At 42.7% G+C, this 20,978-nt stretch overlaps 1 protein-coding gene across 1 annotated transcript in view; it reads right to left on the bottom strand.

The window, feature by feature from the left end:
- Positions 1-16,258, bottom strand: part of THRB (thyroid hormone receptor beta) — a 422,927-nt gene extending 406,669 nt beyond the window's left edge. Inside the window, exon 1 of the mRNA XM_020971083.2 lies at positions 16,185-16,258. The gene's annotated coding sequence lies outside the window, so the exon portion shown is untranslated. The remainder of the gene's footprint in view (positions 1-16,184) is intronic.
- Positions 16,259-20,978: the final 4,720 nt, after the last annotated feature.

Genomic DNA, 20,978 nt, shown 5'->3' with positions numbered 1-20,978 from the left:
CAAGGCCTACTCACTTCCTGGTTCTTTCTCCTGGGCTTGGACTAACAGTTTAGTTCTTTGGTGGCAGGGCTGAGAGGGGAAGCTTAACTCTGCTCGGGTGGGCTCAGCTATCCTATCCTCCCAGGTCCTTCTTATGACTAACAGCATATACTAGTAAGACTGCGGGCTTGAGAAAGGAGTGCCAGTGATAGCCACAAAGGAGAGCAAAGATAATTGGAGCACAACTGGATAATTGTGAGCGTAGTCCAAGCCAGTGAGAATCCTCTCAAAGAGCTTTTCTTCTCCAGAGGGGATTCTCACTTCCCCTCTTGTACTTGGTACTGAAACTAGACAATCCTAATTAGGCAGTTCATGGAAATTTACTTTTTTATTTGGAATAATGGGAGAATAGTTATCAAACTAGTCAGATGTTTAGAACCCATAATCTCTCTTCTGGGTGTGAAACCAAAGGAAACCCCAAGTAGAAGGGTCTCAGGGCAACTAGAAGAGTCACACATTTTAGCAGCAGCAAAAAAACTGGAAAGAAAGTGACTGCTCACTGACTGGGGATGGGCCAAAGAAAAAGGGTGAAATGACTGCAGTGGGAGATTGTTTTATTCAGTACAAAGGATGAACATGAAGAATTCAGAGGAATAGGAGGAAGGAACTGATACACATTGAAGGATGCTGAACCAGGAGAAACATGTGTAGGGATTGTACTGATGCAGACGAAAACAACGTGACAAAACAGCTCAATTCCTGTTATAGACAATGACAGATCTTTGTCTCAGAGAAGAGATGATGAAATAGACCCCTCTCTGCTTCTTAGTGGTGGTGGGAGAGCACTGAGTTGGAGAGAGGTAGAGACCATGGATGCCAAGATTACTAGAATTCTGTGTTTGCTGATGGTTGATCTCCATCCATATCATTATCTCAGTATTTGCTTTGTTTTAGGGGAAGATTCTGCAGATGAAAGGGAGAAGGTAATGGAAGGGAAGCGGGAAAGATAGGAGGGAGGGAAGAAGAAAGGAAAGGGAGGAGGAAGGGAAGGAGGAAGGGAGAGAAGAAAGGAAAGAGGGAGGAAAGGAGGGAGGGAAAGAGGAAAGGAGGAGGGAGGGAAAGAGAGAAGGAGAGAGGAAAGAAGAGAGGGAAACAAAGAGGGAGGGAAGGAAGAAGGGAGGCAGCCAAGGAGGGAGGGAGGAAGGGAGGGAGGGAGAAAAAAAGATGGAGAGGCAGGATAGAGGAAGGAAATGCACTTTCTGTTTGAATTAACCTGATCAATCAAATTGGTAATAAGAGAGGAATTCCAGCCAAGACTGATAACCGTTTTAAATAATAATGATAAAACTGTATCAGAATACTACCTCCCATCTAATGCTTTGCATATCTCCTTATGGACAAGCCAGTTAACAATTCACCTTATGTAAGTCAGACAAGCAGAGGGGCTTTGCAGGGATCAAACTTCTGGGAAAGGGAGGTTGTAAATCAGGCCATTCACAAATCACTTCCAAAAGTGGCCTATGCAGCACCTTCAAAGAGGCCCACCTGGCTCTGCTTCTTTAGAGTCTCAGGAGTTCTGGAAGGACTCCAGAACATTTCTGATTTGCTACTGCCCTGAAAGAATGTTCTGTATCCAAAAGAAACCAGGCTTCATTAGTGGTTGCTTCAAGCACGGATACCCCAAAATCCAACACTATTTCTTGGTGATTACAGGGCTTCAGAGCAGTCTTGGTCATACCATGTCACACCACATATACGTAGGCACAGGCATAGACTAAAGAAGGAATATGGTGGAGTGACCATTTCATGGAGAATAACGGATTGATGCTGCCATTTATTTAAAGCCGGTGAATATCAGTGCAACACAAACGCTAAAACATATGAATATATGTATGTATGTGTGTATGCATGTATGTATGTATATTCCCCCAGGAGAACATAAGCTCCTTGTGGGCAGGGACTGTTTTGCTTTTTGTATTATATCGCCAGTATCTGATAGATAGTAGGTGCCTAATAAATGCTTACCGATTTACGTTAAAGAAATTCCCAAACACCTAATAGGGGGTTAGGTAATCAATGGATGCTTAATGAAGACTGTTTGACTCATTGAATTTAATTCAGCAGGCATCTGTTAAGTGCCTGCTATGTGCCAGATCCCGGGGAACAAGCCGTGCCTCCGAGGAGCTTGCGTTGTCTGCTGTGAGAGAGACGTCGCGGAGGGCCCTGAATGGCTTCCTTCGCGGGTCGTAAAATGGGCGGAAGGATTGATTTTGCCTCCTTTCCTGTGAACTTCTTTCTATTTAAAGTAAGTCGCAGTTTCTTGCTTCCTGCCTGTCATTATGCCGTCTCCATGGCAATAGCAAACGCCAGGCGAAGGCCCGTAGATACTCACAGACTGCGCCCTGCTCCCCAGTAGGCTGGCAATCACACTGAATCGAATGCCCTGTTATGACAGTGCGGAAAATATGCCGTCATCCGATTCCACTTGGTGCTTGGCTTGAGGAAAGCATTGTGTCTGGCAGGCAGCAGATGAGGGATTTCAGGGAAGTAAGGACAGCACCCACACAAACATGAAAAGCTGAGGAGAACGGATGGGGGGGTGGGGGATACTGTTCAAATGAGAGCAATGATGCCCCCTTGCTATGGGGATACGTGGCTTTCAGGCGCTTCAAGGTTCGGAAAACCGCTTGGAAAACAGAAAGGGGGGAAGCCCCAGAATATCCACAACAGCCACCACAGAGAACCAAAACTCTTCCCCAAGAAGAGGTGACTCAATACCCATGGACTTTTATTTTGCTCATAATTCTTAACAGACTCAATGTTCTGGGTTCCCATTCTACTGCAGATCGGCAGTTCAAGCCAAATGTCAGCACTGAGGCTGGGGTCAACAATTCATTTCAACCAGCTGAAAAAAGCTTTAGACTGCTGCATCACCTGTATGTCTCAATAAGGCACAGGGGAAGGATTCAGTAGAACGCGGAATATCTAATAATCAGTGAAGCCACAAGCATGTATTTAAGCAGCTGTTAGATATGCCAGGCACTGGGGAAACAGCTAAAAAGCAAACTGTCCCTTCCCTAAAGGAATATACCTTCTCTTGGGTAAATGGCATCTAAGGAGGAGACAAAAACTAAACAGCAGATCACTGTGTTGTATATGACCATCTGTATGATATAGTATACCATGTTGTATATAGAACACAGAAATGAATGCTTATAATATAGTATGTATACAGTATATACAGTGTTACATCTAGAACACTGTAATGAATACTTATAATACAGTATATACACAGTATGAACAGTGTTACACATAGAACATGGTAGCAGGAGAATTATTTTAGGTTATGTTCAATATCTTCTTTTTAAAAAGTGAGGGAAGTTTGTATCATTGTAGAAAGATTTCTCTCAAGGAAATCTTGAGGGAGCTTGGGGTAGTGGATACAAAACCAGACTTATAATCAGTAAGACAGAGGTTCAAACGCTGCCTCTGATACGAACTACGTGACCCTGGGTAAGTTGCCTAAGTTTTCTGAGTCTCAGTTTTCTTTATATGTAAAATGGGATAATAATAGCATCTACCTCACAGGGTTGTTATGAACCCCAAATGAGAAAGTTTGCCAAACACCTTGCAAACTTTAAAGGGCCATATAAATGCTAGTTATTATTATTATCAGGCAGCTAAGGTGGCTCAGCAGATAGATCTCTGGGTTTGGAGTAAGGAAGACCTGAATTCAAGTGTGGCTGCCGACACTACTTGTGTGACCTTGGGCAATTTATTTAACCCTGTTTGTTTCATCTTCATCTGTAAAATGAGCTGGAGAAGGAAATGGCAGACCACTGCAGTACTTGTGCCAAGAAAACCCCATGGACAGCATGGTCACAAAGAGTTGGACATGACTGAACAACAATTATTATTATTATTTTCATAAGAAAAGATTAAGATAAAAGCATTGACCTTTGAATAAGTGGACATCATGATCTGGACAATTTGTTCATATTCATTTAAGAAACATCTCATAGATTTCTGAGATGTGGACCTGGAAAGAAACTTATGGGCCATTGAACCCACTCCCACATTTTACAGATGAAGAAACAAATCCAGGGAAGTGGTATTGAGGGGCCAGTGCTAGGATAGAAACCCAAGTCCTTTATCTCCAAAACCAGAGCTCTTACTTTTCTACCACAGCTGCCAGGGCTACTGGCTAAGTGAGGTGCCACTACTCTACACTAGAAGGGTCAGAGGGTCACAGAAGGTCAGAGGTAGCAGGGGTGTAGTAGACAGAGGACTGAACTGTAGGTCAGAAGACTTGAGTTTAAATCTCACTCGAGACTCTTAATACTTGAGTGGTAAGGAGCACTTTACTTAGCTGCTCAGACCTCAGTTTCCATATCTGTAAAATGGGCATATACAAAAATACTTGTACGATCTTCTTCACAGGGTTGAAGTACTTTTCCCTTCTTGAAGCACTATCTAAATGTGAGCTATTATGAAAGGATATATGCAGTTCATTACCTCCACAGAGACAGTCTGCAACCCTTCTAGGACTTCAAAGATGGTTTTTGAGAAAGGCTTTGAAAAGAAAATTCATCAGCCCTTCAGAACTTAGGAAGGCTCGTCCTTAGAGAAAAGACCTGAAGTCTGTCACTGGGCCTTCACAGCTCAGGCTATGCTGGAATAACCTCTGAGATTCTATGTCAGCTGCAGACCTCAATGAGGCACTGGAGAAGGGCTCTAACGGAATGTAGAATAAGGCATAAAACCAATGAATAAATGCATGCACGTATTTCCAATTCCCCCCTCCCAATGAATCCCCTTCCTGCTGTTGGCTATTCAAACGGGTTTGTTGGCTATAACCTGCACACATCCCCTGCCTCTCCATTTCCCAGCTCACTGACTTTGCATAAACTTCTATGTTAGAATACTACCAGCTTCCTTCAAAATTCAGCCCAGGTCCTACTCTTTATGTAAGGCTGCCCTGATTCCTCCAGTTAGTGCTGGATTCCTTTGGAAGTTTTTTATAAATTTGCTTTTACTCATCTGTGTAAGTGCCATATCCCTCTGTGAGCACTTTTTCTTAATTCTCAGCACTTAACTCTGTGCTTTGCCTGGATATTTCCCAAGGTACTTAATAAACACCCTTATGTAATTTAAAAGGAAGACCTGAGTTCATATTCAGCCTCAGATACTTACTAGCTAGGTGACTTCGACCAAGTCACTTAATCTCTGCCCCAGTTTCCTCATCTGTAAAATGAGGATAATAATAGCACCCAATTCCAAGGTTTGTTGAGAAGATTAAATTAAATAATATTTGCAAAGAATTTTGCTAGCCTTAAAATGCTATATAAATGCTATTATTCTTATTAATAGGACGACTGTAAATTCAACTGAATTCAATAAACATGTGTCTTGCTTCAGATACTTGCTGGTAGAATGACCTTGGGTAAGTCACTAAACCTCTCCAGGCTTCATTTTCTTCATTTGTAAAAGGACGAGTTGAGAGGCATCATAGTACAGTGGAAAGAATGTTGGTTCTGAAGTCAGAGGACTTGTATTCAAATTTCCTATCTGATCTAGGGCACCTTGGAAAAAGTCATTTAACTTCCTTAAGCCTTGGTTCCCTCATTTGTGAAATAAGGATTTTGCATTCAGTGGCCTCTAAGGTCCTTTCCAGTTCTAAATTTATGACTCTATTAAATACCTACAATAGGCCAGTCACTGTGCTGGGCTGAGTATACAAAGAGAAAAGCAAAATCATTCTTGCCCTCAGGGAGTTGGGGAGCTGGGAGGACACCCAGAATGTACACAGATAAATCAATACAAAATATGTGCCAAATAAATGCAGAGTATTTGGGTGGGTGTTAACAATTAGGAGGATCAGGAAAGGTCTTACACTTCATATAAAGTTGGAATGAATGATTGTAAAGACACTGTAAAGAAAGTGGTGTTAGATGAAGCCAATGTAATTTAATATATTGCACAGAACTGTATCTTCAAAGGAATAAATCCCAAAATGGGGTGTGTGTGTGTGTGTGTGTGTGTGTGTGTGTGTGTGTGTGTGTGTGTGTGTGTCTGTGTATGTACAGAACTAGATGGTTCCTTTAAACAATTCAAGGAAAAAAGTATCTATATGGTTGGAGTTCCACAAATGCCATGGTTTAATTTTCATTGCAAACTTTATAGAATGGTAAAAGGAACAGATTCATGATTACTGTGGGACTATAATGTTCAGTTTCCTGATTTTTGTATTTTTAAAGAGTCAGCCATAATGCCGGATAGTTCTCTGCTTTGATTTTTTTTGTATAAAAAAGGGAAAAATGAGAGAATTGTGATTGAACCATGCAGCTCATTTACTTGAATATGCAAAAGGAAATCTAAATAAATGGATAAACACAGCTGCATGTCTTCAATGCATGGGCCCCTGGAAGTGTGACTCCTGGCAAGTGTAGACATTTGGAGTTCTAAATTTAAGTGCATTATTAAAAATGGGGCAGACAGTCATCCCCTTTCTGCCTCATTTCATCTCTAGGAATCTATAAAATCAGGCTGGATATTCAGGTCCTCAAATCCATCTCCATATGTAGGTATTAAGTTCAGTGAATGTCTTAAATATTTATTGAAACCCAGTGGTTTCTCACAAATTGAAGGCTATGGTGCTCATCATTGTAGCCCAGTTAACAAAAGGATAGAGTGCTGGGCCTCAAAGTCAAGAAGACCTGAGTTCAAACTTAGCCTCAGACACTTACTAGCTGTGTAACTCTGGTCAAGTCGCTTAACCCTGTTTGCTTCAGTTTCCTCATCTGTAAAATGAGCTGGAGAAGGAAATGACAAACTATTTCAGTACCTTTGTCAAGAAAACTCCAAACGATGTCACAAAGAGTCAGCCATGACTGAACAACAACAAAGTTAACAATAAAGACCACTCAATTTTGAGGTCAGAGGATCCTAGCTCTAGAATTGGGAGGACCCTCAGAAGTCATCTAGTCTAACTCCGTCATTTTACAGATGAGGAGACTGAGGTCCAAGGAGATTAAGTCACCTGCCCAAGGTCACACTGGTTGTAAGTACTGGAGCTGGCATTTGAACCCACATCTTTACATTCCAGAGCCAGGGTACTTTCCATTTTTCAGGCTGTCTATAGGTTACAAATATTACCTGAGAAATGCTAGATACTTATATAAACCACATCCCTCCTGCTCAATATGAAAACCTTCACCTGACAGAACAAAAATTTCTGCCTTTTAGCCCATAGAAAAACTTTGATGATGATTCTTGGAAAAGCTGTTCAAGAATGTTAGCCATCATCATCATCATGACACTTCAGCCTTTCATTGTGATTTCTCTGGTGGCAGTAATCTCCCTACCAACACTGACTGCAACTTCCTCCATGCATAAAAGATTCCTTCATGACTTACTGTGGAAAAAATGTTGTCATCTGGTGGCCAACAACTCTGTTGCTGACCTTCTCCAGCTAGGTTGATCCTTGAAGGACAGACAAATCTGTATACAATTAAACTCAATCCAATCAATATTTATTAGTATTGATTATATTCAAAGTCCTGTGTGAGGTACTGGATATGAACCTAGGTCACCCTAAATTCAAGTCCACTCTGCCTTTCCAGTGCTGAGGGCATTCCTGGAAGGTGGTGCCATGACAATGTGTGGCACTGACCTGTTCTACTTGGGGGAATAATGTCTTTTGACAACAGTGATTCCAGCTGTGGTAGCTATATGAAAAAGGTTATTCTGGACGTTCTGTGAATAATGGACTGGAAAAGGGAAAGAGTAGAAGCAGTGGGACCATTTTGGAGAGGATTACAGCTGTCCAGGGAAAGGTAATGAGGATCTGGATGAGAGTGGTGTCAGCAGGAGAAGAAAAGAAGAGATGAACAGGAGAGGTATCATGGAAAGCAAATCAGTAGGACACGACCACTGATTGGGCAGAGGAAATGATGGAGAGGGAAGAATGAAAGATGTCTCCAAAGTTGAGAGCTTGGGGTACTGAGAGGATGCTGGTACTCTTATTAAAACTATGAGCATTGGCAAAAAGGGGCTACTGAGGAAGAGGATGACATAGGTTTGAGACACATGAAGTCTGAGGTGTTGGTAATACATCCTAGTGAAAGTGTCCTGTACGTGGCAGCTTGAAATGTGAGACTAGAATTCAGGGGTTTGGAAAATAATACGCATCCTAATAAAGATGATGATGATGATGATGATGACAGCTAACATCTATATAGCATCATAAGGCTTTCAAAGTCCTTTACAACTACTATCCTATTTGATCCTCAGTAATAATGGCACCTAACTCTTAGGACTGTCTCAAGAGTTAGGTCCATTATCACCCCCATTTTAAAGAAGAGGACATTGATGTGAGAGATGTTCTGTGATTTTAGCAGAGTCATAAGCTAGTGCCTGAGGAAAGCCCATCTCTACAGGACACCAGGTAGCTTCATTAACTAGTCACCTACGATATCATCATCACAATTCACATTTGCATAGGGTGTAGGGTTTGCAAATATATTTGAATTATAACTGATGGATGAAATTACCAAGATGGGCAAAAGGAGTACTTACTTTAGAAGGAGATCAAAGCCTTTCCAGCATGGTAAAGCAAGCCAGAGCTCTATTGGCATAATCCTCAAGATTTAGAGTGACCTCCACACCATGATGAAGCATCCAAAGAAAATTTTAGAGGAATCAGTGCCCCATGATCCCCATCTTTAAAGGGAAAGGTAAGAATATCTCTAAAGATGAACTGGCCCCTTAGCCTGCTAATTATACAATCAAACTTGACTCTCCAAGAAATCAAGTCCATCCATTAAACAATGTCCTTGGAATATCTGCATGTTCAATTCTTTACTTTTATTGCTCTTAAAGAGCTTATTATAAGAGTTCATTAATTATTGATGGAAAATTGGTGTCAACCTTATTTTGTGCCTGCAGCCCTTGGAAATATCCAACTATGTTCAGTAAAATCGGAACATTTTAGAAACTAATTACAATATAAACTAAGAAAATAAATATCCGACACACTGAAGCTCCTTAAAAAGCTTATAGGAAATTGAAGAAAAGCTATAAAATGACATATAACTGCGAGATAATGAGTGAGTGCAATTTCTTTCAGGCCTCCCTAGCCCTACCCCTCACCACCCCCTGTTTGGACTATTGCAATAGACATCTCTCTCCCTGTCACAAGTCTCTCCCTATTCTAGTCAACTCTCCACTCAGCTGCCAAAATGAATTTCTCTAAGTTCAGGTCTAAACATGTCGTCTCCCCTGCCCTACTCAATTGACTCCCTGTCACCTCCCACACCAAATATGAAAAGGGCACTGGCATTCAGTGCCCTTTATAACTCACCCTCCACTACATACGTGTCCACCCCCCAAGTACTCTGTGTTACTATGACACTGGCCTCCTTGTGGCCCCTTGAACAAGACACTCCATCTCCTGAATCCAGATACTTTTACCACCTGGCATCCATGCCTGGAATACTCTCCCTCTTCATCTTCTCCTACTGGCTTCCATTGAATCCCAGCCCAAATCCAATCTTCTACAGAAAACCTCTCTTGAGTCCCTGAAAGATTGGTGCCTTGTCTCTGTTGATTATTTCCAACTGATCTGCTTGTACATAGTTGTCTGCAAGGTATTTCTCCCATTAGAACCTGAGTTCCTTGAGAACAAGGACTGTCTTTTGCCTTTCTGTGTATCCCCTGAATTTAGCAAAGTGCCTGGCATATATTTGAAATTTAATAAACACTTATTGACTGACTGGCTTTTGGATGATCTGGTGATTTGCATTACGCTTGGCGCTTTTATCCCTCATCTGAAATATTTTAATAATTGAAAGGTAACTGTTGCACTTGTTAATGGCTACTCAAAGTGGAAAATATTTATGCTCGTTACTTTTCTAATCATTCTATCCATAGTGGCCCAAACAGTTTGAAACTATTTTTGGCTACCAAACTATGAGGTCCACGTGATCAGAGAGTATGTCTTTTCTAATCTTTTTATCCCTCTGACCCACCCCAGATCCTAACATTCAGATCCTTGGCACACAGGAAACATTCGATACATGCTGAATTCAATCAACTTTATTTTACTAAACATTCCTTGTTTCACTGAAAAACAAAATCACAAAGAAAGTTCCATTGATATTCATTTGACTTCAAGTAAAAGAATCACAATAGAGTAAGAAAGATTTACAGCAAATTAAACTGACACATTTATTTTTTATCAAATATAGTTAACATTTTATTTTTCAGGTTTTGTACATGTGAAGGAGCCGTTGTATATTAGATAGCGGGCCTTAGAACCAGGAAGATCAGTGTTCAAGTCTAACCTCTGACCCTCTGGTATCTACTGGCCCCAAGGTCATTTAACCCCTCCATGCTTAAGGCAATTCCCTAAGACTCTAAAATACTAAGGAGGTGCTGAACTGCCTCACCTGGGAGTTCCCTGTATTGATAAAATCATAAGTCTAGCCACTTTACTGCTCCTATATATGGAAGTCTCAACATCAGGAAATTGGGAATGCAATCATAAAAGCTTAGAAGATGGAAAAGGCCTGAGAGAGAGCTTAGGTAAATTTGACTCTCTGGCATTGGTTTCCTCATATGTATAATGAGAATGTTGGACTAGATAATCCCTACACTCCTCTCTTGCTGTATTTCACTTTCTACTATGAATGAGATTTTAAATCTCTAGAGAAGAAGGGCTATGCCCACTTTTTTATTTAGGTGGCACAAAATAGAGTTCTCCACCTGAATTCAAACATAGACTTGTACATTTACTAGCTACGTGACCTTGGGCAAGTACTTAGCCTCTGTCTGTCTCATTTTCCTTAACCTCCCAGAGTTGTTGGGACGATCAAATGAGATAATATTTATAAAGCATTTAGCACAGTACCTGGCACATAGTAGATACAATGTAAATATTTATTATTATTATTGTTGTTGTTTATTTGGTTTTCAGTTGTGTCCAACTCTTTGTGACCCCATTTGGGAATTTCTTGGCAAAGATACTGGAGTGGTTTGCCATTTCCTTCTTCAGCTCATTTTACAGATGAGGAAACTGAGGCAAACATGGCTAAGTGATTTGCCTAGGGTCACACAGCTAGTAAGTGACTGAGGCTAGATTTGAACTCAGGAAGAGGAGTCTTTCTGACTCCAGGCCTGGAGCTCAATGCACTACGGAGACACCTAGCTGTCCAATATGGGTATTAAACATGGCATCTAGCATACTGATAAGGCACACAGGAAATCTTCTGTGTTTGTTGAAAGAATAACTGATTGGCTTGAGGAAAATAAAGAAGGAAGGAGAGCTAGTCTGGGGGAGAATGTGGGCTCAGTGAGTCCAATTTTGCTGCCTAAAAAGAATTTCTCCAGGTCTAATAATTTCTGCTGGCCATAAGAAACATCATGGGCTATCATATTGAGTGTTTACTTTGCAAATATACTCAACTGATTAGGTAGGTCCTAAGGGAGATGAGTTCAAGTCATGAGGCCCAGATGTACTAAATTCTGTATGAAGGAGCAGATGTGCTTGTTGAGACTTTAGTGCTCTCTGAAGGGCTGAGGAGAAAGGAAGAGGCAGCGTGAGACTGGAGAAGGGGAAATGCTGTCCTGATTTTCAAAACTTGGAAGAGTATGGAGAAAGCAAACTACAGGTCAGTGAGTTTGCCTTCGATTCCTGGCCATGTCTTAGGATAGATTATTAAAGAGGTGGTTAGTAAACATTTAGAAAGGGAAGCAGCGATCACAAAGAGACCGAGGTCATGCCAGACTAACCTCATGTCTCTTTTTGGTAAGGTCACTAAACTGGTAGCTTAGGGGCAGCTCATAGACAGAGGTAACCCAGATTTTAACAAAGCATTTGACCGTGTTTCTAGTGCTATTCTTATGGAAAAGTTGGCAATCCAGCTCAGATGATAGTACAGTCTCACTGGCTAAACAGCTAGACTCAGAGACCCAGTGCTATGTTGGTACCTACGGACTTGAAGGACTTATGGGCTCCTATGGGCTGGTCCTCTATGGGAGATTTATGGAAAGACACAGGCAAGAGTTTCTCAGGATAAGAAGGCATGGCTGAGCTACGACCTATGTCAAAGGAAGAAGTACCCATGTCAGAGAGGTCATGGATCCCAGAAAGCATCAAAGCATTGAGAAATACACAGAATAGGTACTTAATAACTGTAGACTTTTTCAATGTACATTCAATAGAAACAAACTCTGTTTGGACAAGGGGGAAATATCAGTAAGGTCTGTGATGCAGTTTCTCAATCCTATAACAGAAACTCTCGTCTGAGAATCCATTTTCCTCACCCTGAACCCTAATGAAAAAAAAAAAGACAAAGCAAAACACAACAAAAACCAAAACCTAAGTTTAGTCTGGTAGCCTATAAGCCCCTTGAGAGCAGGGACTGTTTGATTTTTGTCTCTGAGAAGCAGTCTTGCATAGTGGTTATGGCACTGGACTTAGAATCAAGATAATCTTGGGTTCAAATCTTGCCACTGAAACTTACTAGCTGGCTAACCCCAGGCAACCACCTCCATCTCTCTGTGCCTCAGGTTTAAATCTATAAAACCAGAGGGTTGCACTCTGGGGTTTCTAATGTCCCTTTCAGCTCTAAATAGATGATCTGATGATTCCTACTGGCTAGCACAATGCCTGACACAAAGTGGGTGGTTAATAGCTGTTTGTTGAGTGACTGATTATTAGCTGACTTGGAGAAGCTAACTAAAAATCCAAGGTCCTAGGTCCACCCTGCTCCTTAAGGATGAGCTATCTATTACTCTCTATGTCCAAGTTTTTTTCATCTATCAAAGAGATGAACTGATTTCCTTGACACAGCCTTGGGAGGAGTAATATCAAAGTGTAATTAAAGTTGCAACCCACAGGTTGTGAAGTGCAAAGTGCCATGTGATTAATTTCCTTAATGAATTTTTAGATGCTAAATAGCCTATTCCTCAATGCCATTTTTTAAAAATAGAATGTCAGAAGGACCTGCAGGCACAGTGGTGGATCCTGGTAGGTCAGTGAGCATCCAGTGTCATAATATATTTATTATTATGTTCCTTTAATAGAATGACAGTCAAGCTGAGTGAGCTAATCAAAATCTAGGTCAGCCTTACTCCTGAGTCATGTAGAAGCCTGGTCCTTCTCTGGCCTTTGTGTAGGCCCCCAAACTCACAATTTTAGTGACTACAAGCTTTGTGTTTTCCAACTGAAAATACCTCTAAGAGAAATATCTTGCTAAGAAGCCCTGGTGACACAAAAAAGATTGATCAGAACCTTTCCTGAGGACCTGCCTTTGCAAACTTATTTCACATTTCCCCCCTCCACACTTTGTATGTTGCAAACAGAAAGGCTTACTGGAAGTGGCCTGAATGCAGCATTCTGTCTCCAACTGCCACACTTTTGCCCAAGCTTTCTGTCCTACGTATCTCAATGCCTTCTCTCTTGACTGTCACCTTTTTAAATCCTTGGCTTCTTCGAAGTCTCAACACAGTTGCTGTCTTCTAAGGGGAGCTCTTCTTTACCACCTTAGCAGTTCATTAATTGTTCTCTTCTGGTTCCAATTATCTTAAACTCAGTGTGTATGCCTGAGCAGAAAAATGTAAGCTCCTTGAGGGGTTGACTGATTTTCATTGTATCTTTATACCTCCAAAGCCTGGAATAAACAGTGGACACTTAATGGATGCTTTTTAAAAGAATGAGGAAGTCAAAAGGTTTTGTCATACTTTTGAAAGGGGGAGAATTAGGAGAAGTTGGGTGAAGCTAGATACAAATGTTACCAACTTCAAAATTTTGTCTAGCCCAGACCCTCCACAGACCTTCATCATCTGAGTTCCTCATATCTTTCTTTGAGAAGATCTGCCTAATCTCAAGGGGGAAAGCGTTATTTGTTCTAAAACACTTAATCATATTGCTAAATGTAGAGTCAAAATTCCTACTCTCCCCCAACTGGAGGGTTTCTTAACCTGGGGGCTCCTAAACTTGGTTTTTTGTTTGTTAAGATTTTGATAACTGTATTTCAATATAACTAATTTCTGTTGTAATCCCATGTGTTTTATTTTGTACATTTAAAAACAGTGTTCTGAGAAGGGGTCCATAGACTTCACCAGACTTCCAAAGGGGTCCAAGACACATGAAAAAGTCATTTGCTTTATTATTCAAGTCCTGGATGACCTCGGGCAAACTGATTAGCCACTTTAGGCTTCGGTTTTCTCCAATGTAGAATAAATTATCTCTGAGGTCCCTTCTAGCCCTAAATCTATGTATGATCCTAGGAAATTGCCATACTCCAAGATGTCAAACAAAGTACCTGATATTCTCCTCCAGTTAGTCACTCGTTTAGATTAAATTAAGCACATCTTTCCACATGAGCCCCTGAGAAATGAACATAGATTACCCATGAGGGAAGGGTTCAGAGTCCTGAGCTAGCACCCAGCAGTTACAAGCTGGGGCACACTTAGGAATCTGGTGCAGGACCCTGATGAGACAGCACACAACTAAATTTTATTGGGAAGTTGTGGGAAGAGGGAACAGGTAAAGAAAAATTCTATTAGCCTGAGCAGCAGCCCTGAAAGAACCTAGATACCTGTTACCATGGGATGGCAAAGCACTCAAGGTGGAGATGTGATTAACCAAACCGAGAAGCCAAATGTCACCATCTTGCCTGGTCCTGTCCCTGTTCCTTCAAGAACTTTGACCTTAGAGAAGTTCCTGTTATCCTTATGCATTAGTGTCCCGGCTTATAAAACGGTACCAACAACATCAAACCACCTTTCCTGGAGACTGGAAAGAGTAAAGTTATTGTAAAAACCCCTTAAGTGGCCCAGAACTTGCCAGACTATGACACCCTAGAGATGCTTAATAACTAATAATTATCTGATAGTGTGCGGAAACTCCCCGGCTGGGAAGTCACCAAGAGTTCAGGGTCAGGGAAATATCAAAGAAGGAGGGGATTTCCCGTGGGGGATTCCCCCCTCCCCCCCAACAACACTTCCTAACTAAGGGTGTAGTTATCCTCTTAACCTCAAGGCTGTTTGAAATACAAACAACCTTAATTTAGAAGTCGGGGTAGAGAACAGGCAAGAAAGTAGTAAACTGAGAGGCAGGAAAGCCAGAGGGAGAGAGAAGGGAGGGAGAAAGAAGGCAGAAGTCTACCGACCGACACTCGAGCTCAGCAGCTGGCAGTTTAACTCGTCGCTCCCTATCAAGTGATTAAGGTTAAGATAGAGTCCGGAAACCTGAGGCACAGAGGAAGAGCAAGGCTGGGCAAGATGAGCGGCAGGGAAAGTAGAGGCAAAAAGAGAAGAAAATGCCTCCCCTTAAGTTGCTCCTAGAGAGAGGAGGATGAGGAAGGAAGGAAAGAAAAGAAGGAAGAAAAGAAAGAAAAAGATGGAGAGAAAGAAAGAAGGAAAGAAAGAAGGAAAGGAAAGGAAAAAAGAAAGAAAAGAAAAGAAAAGAAAAGAAAAGAAAAGAAAAGAAAAGAAAAGAAAAGAAAAGAAAAGAAAAGAAAAGAAAAGAAAAGAAGAACAGAAAAGGACTATCCAACCTCCCAAGCCTATTCTCCCCTCCCCTCTCCACATGCCCCTTCGGGACCGCCCTTTTTTGGGGGCTCTTCGGTGGGGCAGCGGGTGCTGGGGTTGAGCCTCCTTCGGTTCCGCGGCAGAGCTGGCTCGGTCCCTGCCCGGCCGCCCGCCCCCTGCTTCCCCAGAGCACCCCAAGCGCGCCGACCTTAAACACCTCTCGTTGGGAAACTTCACTAAGGGAATCCCCCGGTAAAACCAGGCTCCGCGATTGCTCCCCTCCCCAGCCTCTCCGGAGTTGGAAGGAGGACGGTCCCCTCCAGGTCTAGAGGCTCTAGATCGCGCCTGCCCCCCACCCCGCGCTGTCCCTTCCCCCTCCCTGCCCTTCGCTCCGCCCGGTCGCCAGCTGGGGCCGTGCGGCCAGTCTCGCAAGTCACCGGTAGCGGCGTCAGCTCCGAGTCCGGCCCCTCCGCCCCGTCCCCCGGCGGCTCCTCTCCCCGCCCTCCCCTCGCAGGGTCCTCCTTCGGCCCTCCAGGCTCGGACCCTGCAGGATTTACTTGTCCTAGCCCCGGAGGGCAGAGGCAGCCCAGGAGGACTCGGGCGGGCTGCGGCTGGGCCCGGGGCGCCTAGGAGGGGGGCCGCTGGGGCCAGGACGGGCACTCTCTCACCTGACCAGCTGGAGGGAGCCCGGGAGCTGGAGACGCCCGACGCTGGGCTTCCTCCCGAGGAGTGTCGTGTCCTGGAATGACCCGGGCCGGCCGGCCTGCCAGAGGGAGGGAGGGAGGGCGGGCGGGGGAGCAGCGGGCGGGGACGGGGGGAGGAGGGAGGGGTAGTCCGGCCGGAGCGCAGCAGGCTCTGCTGGAGGCGGCGAGGTACAGACCATCCGACGGCCAGCCAGAGGGTAACTTGAGAGAGAAAGAGAGCCAGCCCTGGCCAGCCTGGGGACCTCAGCAGGCTCTGGGGAGGGAGGAGAGGGAGATGAAGGGGGAAAGATGGGAAGGGAGAGGGGAGGAGAAAGAGAAGAGGAGAAAGGGGGAGAGAGAAAAAGGAGTAGAGGGAGAAAGAGAAGGGGGAGAAATGGGAGGGGAGAGGGAGAGAAGAGGGGGCAGAGACGGGAGAGGGAGGGGGAGATAGGAAGGGGAGGGGGTTACAAAACACCAAAGGGGATGGGGGAGGAAGAGAGAGAGGGAGGGAGAGGAAGGGGAGGGAGGGGAGAGGGAGAAAGGTGCGAAGCACCAAGGGGGATGGGGGAGGGAGAAGAGGAAAGGGACCAAGTGGTAGAGGTGCAACTCCCTCTGAGTTGCTGAAAGTGAGGTAATGCAGGAAAGAGGAGGAGAGAATGAGCATCCGAACTGGAATAAGAGAGACAGAATGAGCAGAGAATGAAAGAGGAAATGGAAAAAGACTGACAAAAAAAATGAGAGAGAATATGAAAGAGAATGAAAGTGTGAGAAAGAACGAACAGCTGTGAGAATAGAAGAGACAATGAGTAAGGGAGAATGTAAGAGAAAATTGTAAAGAAGAATAAAAAAGAATGAGTGAAAGCGAGGGAAGATGGGAGAGAGAACATAAGAGAAAAGGAATGATTATCTGTGAGAATGGAAAAGAATGAAAAAGAATGAAAAAGAATGATAAAAAAAGAATGAAAGAAAGTGAGAGATGATGGGAGAGAAAACAAAGAGAGAAAACATGAGAGAATGGAAGACAATGCTAGGGGGAGAAAGAATGAACTCCAGAGAGAAAAAGAAAGTGTGAAAGAGAATAAAACCTAAGAGAATGATAGAGAATAGAGAATGGAAGAGAGAAAAGTTGAAAAAGAGAATTGGGGAACATGAGAGAGACTATACAGCTGGGAGAGGTGTGAGAAATAATCCGTGACAATAAGAGGACCACCATACCCAAAAGAAGGCATGGGATGGAATGAGAGGCAAAGCTGTCATTTGACCAGCATCCAATTCCCATCCTGGACTTTAAAATCGCAGGCAGCCAGCCTCTGTGTTTGTGTGCCTGAAGGCTCTTGCATGTATATGGAGAACATTTCTCTTTCTCAGTGCTCAGCTCTTAAACCAGAATGTTTACTTCTTCTCACTTACCGTTGCCACAACTACATTTATAACTATGAACCAGTATTGGACTCCCACATTGCTGCCACACTTGACTGTGCTCTCCAAAGTTGCACCTCTTGCTAGCATATTTCCCCCACCCCTAAAAAGGGTTCTAGGGGATTATGAAGATTTGGAAGAGTTGGAGATTTCCCAAGAGTCTATTGCTGTTCAACCGTGTGACTCTTTGTGACCCCATTTGGGCTTTCCTTGGTGAAGATACTGGAGTAGTTTGCCCTTTCCTTCTCCAGCTCATTTTACTGATGAGGAAACTGAGGCAAACAAGGTTATGTGACTTGCCCGGGGTCACACAGCTGGTAAGTGTCTGAGCCCAGATTTGACCTCAGGAAGATGAGTCTTCCTGATGCCAGGTCTGGCACTCTATCCACTGTGTCACCTAGCTGCCTGAGAGAGTGCATAGAGCAGCTAAACAGCAGCGAGAATGTAAGAGCCTGAGACCATAGATTTAGAGCTAGAAGGGACCTTTCAGTCATTTTTCAGTCATGTCCACCTCTTGGTGACCCGATTTGGGATTTAGGTCATCTTGTCCAACCTCCTCTTTTTTTTTTTTCAGATGAGGAAACAGCTTCAGAGAAGTAAAGGGATCACACAGGGCCAGGATTCAAATCCCATCCTTTAACTGGAGACCCAGCACAGTTAGTATTGCTCAGAATCCCTCTAAACTGTTATATGTAAGAAATATGGAAAGTTATATGTGGTGGGTTTTTTTTTTCTCATGCACAAATCCAGACACTGTAGACAATAGATGTTACAGCATAGGAAGATTTAACAGCTGGAAACAACTACTCATTCTTGGGAAGCAATATCCAAGAAAAAAGCCCCCCAGAAATCCCATGGACTCATATGTCTTCAAACAAATGTGTATGTTCTGGGCAATAAGTGTGTAAGGCATAAGTTTTAACACAAGGGAGGAAATGCAACCTTGTAGATAACACTTAGGCATGGTGAGGTCTGGATTATGGTTGTAGAAAAGTATATTTTACTAAAAAAAAGAACAGATTATATGAAGTGTCCCAAAAGTCTTAGTGCCATTTTAAGACAGTTTGAAATGACACTAAGACTTTTGGGACACTGTATAAACGTGACATTGAGGAATAATTGCCCATGAAGAACACATACTCATGATAGGAAATCTAGAAACTAGAGAAAAGGATGGTGGAAGAAACAAAAGGAACATTGTGGTGTGAGCATATTATAGACCACTTGGCCAGGAAGAGGACACAGTGCATTGGAGGCATGATGGTGATGGCAACTCTAAGACTGACTTTGAAAATATCCACTGTAGCATTCTCTCTGCTAAAAACAAAGCAGATAATAATTCTTGATAAATTATCACTTAATTCTCCAAATGCTGAAGGAGGTTAAGGGGAAACACTATTCCATACCAAATTCTGACTAATAAGAAGTAACCAGTTGTGAAATTAGAATTGAATGACTTCAGGGAGAAGTGACCACTGCATTGTAGAGTTAGTGGTACATAAGGAGAGGGAAAGCTAGGCATAGTCTGAAATTTTCCCTAAGTTTGGGAAGAGAAGATTCCAAAGAGCTCAGTTAGATAGGTTCCCGCGTCCTAAAATTCTACTGGGACAGTTCGTGCAAAAAGGATGGATTGCACTCAAGAATGAAATGTTGGCCAGGCATGGCGATGCATGCCTATATTCCCAACTACCGAGGAAGCTGAGGCTGCTGGATCTCTTGAGCTCAGTAATTCTGAGCTAAAGTGGATTAAGCTAATCCCCACTATGTCCAGCCCCAACATAGTGAGCCCTTGGGGCTTGAGGGATACCAAGTTGTCTAAGGCAGATCAAACTAGCCCAGGTTAGAAATGGAGCTGTCCAAAGCTCCAGCGGCCATCAGAGCGGGTCTTGGCCTGTGAGTAGCTCTGACACTTCCAGCCTGCAATTGAAGATCCAGGCTTTAAAAAAGAAATGTTGATAACGAAAACAGAAATGATGAAGAACGAAAGGGGAAACTGTCTATAGAGACATACAGTCACAGATTGTAAAACAATGTATACAAAAGAAGGAAATAGGAAAAGGTAACTAAGATTGAACATAAAAAGGTATCCTGATCCCATAAGAAGAGTGTGAGGAGACTACAGCCCGGCATAAAGTATGACTGGGTAAGAACTGCCAAGAATAACAAGAATTTGGGGAGGCAAAAGAAAGATCAAAAGAGGAGAGGATTGGCCTGGTGCTCAGTATAGATGATACTGGATGGCAGAGAGAAAGCAGGCTTAACTTAACTATCATTTTGCTTCTGCTTTCTCTTTCAAGGAGAATGATCTGGTTTGGGAAAGTGAGAACAAAAACAGTTAAGAGAACATTGAAATCCAAGACCAATGAGAAGGTGGCAAGAAGGGCAGTAGTTTCCCTTATTGAGTTCAAGTCACCAGGCTGGGGTGAACCTAATCTCAGGGCACTGAAAAGGGTGGCTGATATGATTGTTAAACTGTCAGTGATCTCTGAATGGAGAACAGAAGTGCTCTGGGGCTGAAGATGGAGCAATGTCCTGCTTTTCCAAAAAGGGAAATGGGTGGGCTTTTTCAATTGTAGTTTATTGAGCTTCACTTTGATTCCTGGGAAAATGCAAGAATGTGTTATTAAAGGAATGGTTTGTGAATATTTTGAAAGTGGTGGTCACTAAGGGGTAGCAGTAAAGGACAGACCAATGCAGACAGATCATTTTTAGTGTCTACGGTTAGTTGACTACTAGATAGAAGAGTGAAAGGGATGTTATAGATGGCATGTGCTTGAATAACAGCAATGCATTTATTTGTTTGTTTGTTTGCTATGATCACCCCGAGCTCAACGTTCACAAAAAACACCAGTGAATCAATAGTCCAACTAAAAGTGGCATCAATTTCCATCCTAATTGCCAAAAGTTGAACAATTTACATCCTTATCAAATGGGGGAAACTCCAATCAAATTAAACATGCCTTAGCAAAAATAATTACAGTGGAGAACATATACAAACCACAGTTCTTGACCATCTATAAATATTAATTTAACTGTTGGTACTTTGAATGTAGATATGTATTTATCCCTTGACTAACCAAATGACATGACTAGAGAAATGAATCATATCAGTCATGAAATTTTCACTACAAATGAAACCAAGAAGAAAAAGTTTGTAGCTGTCAAGTGGAAGGATGGCTCACAGGTACTTCTTGTAAAGTCTAATGAAGAAATTGGGTTTTATCATGCAGCAAAAGGCAAGAAGAAATATTATTTCACAGAACATTTCACATTGCTTTGTGTATTATGATTATTTGCAAAAATACAACCATGATAGCAACTGAAATTTATGTAACCACTTCTGTTGCAGAGAGTGAGGAG

The sequence above is a fragment of the Phascolarctos cinereus genome, unplaced genomic scaffold (assembly GCF_003287225.1).
Source record: "Phascolarctos cinereus isolate Bilbo 61053 unplaced genomic scaffold, phaCin_HiC Scaffold_1;HRSCAF=81, whole genome shotgun sequence".
NCBI lineage: Eukaryota > Metazoa > Chordata > Mammalia > Diprotodontia > Phascolarctidae > Phascolarctos > Phascolarctos cinereus.
Note: the sequence above shows the minus strand (reverse complement) of the source record. Positions and strands in the feature narration are given on the sequence as shown.